The following is a 3,909-nucleotide window of genomic DNA, read 5'->3' as shown; positions in this document are numbered from 1 at the left end:
GTAAGAGTTGGGGTTTGCTCCTCCTAAGCTTGCTCAATGCACCCACATCAACAAATCAAGTCAGGCACTAAATTCTAGAGTTTCAAAATGCACAAGTCCCATTATTTCGGTCCACTGAACAAAGGACATTTCTTGGTCTCAAATTAGGCTGTTTCAACTGTTTAGATAAAATCTAGAGAGCCTCCCATCTTGCCCAACAATATTCAGCCTTTTTCTCAACGGCCCATTTCTCTCAAGGTTGTAACGTTAAAAGTAGGGACTTATTTAATTCACATTGGTTTATTTAGTCTAAGGTACACTCAGACCAAGTAGGGGTTAGTTGTGTTATTCTCAGAGAAACAATTTTGCCAACAATAGAAAATAAAACAGGGTTTTCAGATTAGGACAACACGGTTACTTTTTTCTTTCTTTGTACTGGTACATATTTCTAATTTTACGAACAAACCTGGCATTTCATTTACCTTACTCATTTCCTTGGACACGTTAACCTCCAACAAAACTTGAAGAACTATCCTAAACACCTTAGTATGTTGTTGGTGTACTGTATTCATTGTATTCATTGATTTTTAATATACTGCATGTTATTTATTATATATACATCCAATAAACGCTAGAATAGATACTAGGTACAAAAACAGAATTGATTCCTGACCTCAAGGAACTTAGTCTAAAAAGGAAAAATGGGTTAATAAGTAACAGCAACTCAAATTAGTATTAACTTAAGTATGTAAAAACACAGAGAAAACTCATTTCTATTTGTTTTTTCTTTAAGGCTTTAATAAGGAAAAATTGACAAAAAAACTGGAGATATTTAAACTATACAATTTGATAAGTTTTGTTATATGCATACAGTCATGAAACCATCACCAATCAAGATGGCATTTTCATACCACTAAAAATTTCCTCCTGCTGCTTTATAAACCCTCCGTGCCTCTCTCCACACAACAATACACCCACCTGTCTCCAGGCAACAAATGATCTGATTTTGGACACTATAGATGAGTTTCCATTCTCCAAAATTTTCTATGAATGCCATTAAGCAGTATGTACTTTGGTATCTTTCAGTATAATCATTACCTGATTCATCCATGTTGTAGTATACTTGAGTTCATTTGTTTTTGTTTTTTTGTCTAGACAAACTTTGTTTACTTGTTTTTGTTATATCCACATGATTTCTAAAAAGCAAACAGTGCTATGGCCATTGGTAAAAATGCAGAATTCAAACCCAAGAAGGACTACGTCCTTCAGACAGGTTTTATTCCCAGGATATCGAACTCCTTAGCCACGACAGCAGCTATTGCTTCACACAGCAGCATATGCCACATGTTCACCTTTAATACTTCTCCGGTTTGCCAATTATTCTCCATGCAATAGCAGCTATCATAGAACTCCGTGAAGGTAGTTGCCAGCTCATAGACATAATCACAAAGAGTGTGAAGAAATAAGTCATCTAAAATCTTCTGCAGAATCTCAGGGAACTGTAAAATGCATTGGCCTAGTTTCTTTTCCTTCTCACGGTCCAAAATGATCTTAGTCTCTCTACCAGCTTTCTGGAGCATCTCTTCATCAATACTGGCCAGTCATGCAATAGACCCGATACTAGCAAAGGCATGCAACAAGTAAGAAGCTATGTTTCCTCTGTCGTCTAGCATTTTGTCAAAGGAGAAGAGGTCGTCATTCAATTGGTTATTGGAAAGATCAGCATATTTGATACAGCCATAAGCAACAGATGTCTGAGCAGCCTTCAGTTCCTCTTGGGTCAAGACCTGGTCTCTTCTTTTTCCTTCAATTTGTGCATGGATCATTCTAGTCCTTCTCCCAGAAGGTCTATGAGACCTGTTTTACTTGAAAGCTTTTTAAATTTCTTCTTGTCCTGCCCACAGCACCACACCAAATACAGCATGTGACACTCAAGTTATTTTAAGGTCATACCAACCAATCATGTGAGTGGCAGCAAATACTGTCTGGAAGTGCAAAGATTATCTGCTGTCCACCACATAGACAACCATGTTGGCTTTTTCCTCAAATAGTCTTTGTTTAAGAGCAGCCAGGTCAGATGTATCTTAAGTATAACCTCCATTTGATTTTAGTATGACTAATGGTTAATGGTACAGAATACCTTGGGACAAAGGCAATTTTTCTACCATCATTGGCTTGCACCAAAACCTTTATCTTCAAATTCCTTCGCACCGTCCATTCATCCTATCTTGATGGAAGGATTTTCCCTCTCTATTAAAAAGATATTCAACATGTCATAGATTTATTAAACTATTGGTGGGAGACATCACAAATGAGCTGACTGGCTTCCATGATATCTGGATTTTTACTCTGGAGCATAGCCATACACTGATACACTCATCTCTTAAATTCCTTCTCAGTATCAAACTTCTTCTTGGATTCCTTATAAAAAGCCTGAAAATCCCCAATAGGAGGTAAACTGTTAGATAATCTGGAAATTTATCTTACAGGTAAGCAATGAGCATACCAAATTGAGCCCCCCAATCTCTTACATTGTTTAACCTTAGTCCATCATATTGTGAAAATTCAAAGAGGCAGCACAAGCTCTCTCCAATAATGGTTAACCAGAGATAGTTACATGCATCTCTTTAGCTATGCTGGGAGAGGAAAAGACAAATACGACCTTTTTATTCTCTCCAAGAGCAGGAGTTGAACTCCATTTACAAGTAGATTGGTCAGTTGTTCTGACACAAAATCCTTTAAGTGGACATTAATAAAACCAGAAAGAGCAATTTCAACTTGTCATTACGCTCATTGTCTGGAAGGTGTTTGGTAATGTTTTCAGCAATTTCTCTTGGATTCACTTTCTGTTCCTTGGTTTTGAACATCTGAGAATAATAGTCCCCAAACCTGGGTTGTTGACCTGTGTGACTATCAGAGGATTTTCCAAAAATGGATATAAAGTTTTATTGGCATAACCAAAGACCTATTGTAGGTGGCAATTGATGTTAATCATATTTTTAGTTAATTTATTCCTTTCTACTTGAAGACTCTTTGAAAGAATCTTCAGTTGATACTTTAATTTTAAATTCTCTTCTCTCAATTGATCCAGCTTTGGAGAAGCTTCTAAAAGCCACAGTTTTTCAACTGATGGATCTCAGCAGTTAGAAGCTCAGTCTTGGGAAGCGGACTTGGCCCAATGGATAGGGCATCCGCCTACCACATGGGAGGTCCACAGTTCAAACCCTGGGCCTCCTTGACCCATGTGGAGCTGGCCCACGTGTAACACTAATGCACACAAGTAGTGCCCTGCTATGCAGGGGTGCACTGCCATGTAGGGGAGCCCCACGCACAAGGAGTGCGCCCCATAGGAGATCCGCCCAGCAAGAAAGTGCAGCCTGCCCAAGAATGATGCCGCACACATGGAGAGCTGACACAGCAAGATGATGCAACAAAAAGAAACACAAATTCCCATGCCGCTGAAAACAACAGAAGTGGGCAAAGAAGAACATGCAGCAAATGGACAGAGAGAACAGACAACTGGGGAAGGAGATAAATAAATAAAAATTAAATCTTTAAAAAAAAAAAAAGCTCAGTCATTTTCCTGCTGCAGCAACCGCTTGGAGAACCAAGACACCAGCCCATCCATTCTCCCGCCAGCAGATCGCACACCAAGTGGCCATTGATTTCATTTTCTAATTGATAATTAATATTCCATTGTCTAGCTATACTCCAATTTGAATTTCTAATTACATGTTGATGGACATTTAGGTTATTTCCAGGTTTTGGCTATTACAAATAAAGCTATAAACATTAATGTACAAGTTTTTGCATAGAATATCCTTTCGTTTCTCTTGGGTGAATACTTAGGAATAGATTGGCTAGGACATGTGATTAACTTTTTACGACACTGCCTAACTCTTTTCCAAAATGGCTGCACCATTGTGCAAC

The 3,909-nt window shown here is 38.3% G+C and overlaps 1 pseudogene; it reads right to left on the bottom strand.

The window, feature by feature from the left end:
* Positions 1-1,244: 1,244 nt before the first annotated feature.
* On the bottom strand, positions 1,245-3,607 carry LOC101424053 (arginine--tRNA ligase, cytoplasmic-like; annotated as a pseudogene).
* Positions 3,608-3,909: the final 302 nt, after the last annotated feature.

The sequence above is a fragment of the Dasypus novemcinctus genome, chromosome 3, assembly GCF_030445035.2.
Source record: "Dasypus novemcinctus isolate mDasNov1 chromosome 3, mDasNov1.1.hap2, whole genome shotgun sequence".
NCBI classification, from domain to species: domain Eukaryota; kingdom Metazoa; phylum Chordata; class Mammalia; order Cingulata; family Dasypodidae; genus Dasypus; species Dasypus novemcinctus.
This window is presented reverse-complemented; position numbering and strand designations above follow the sequence as displayed.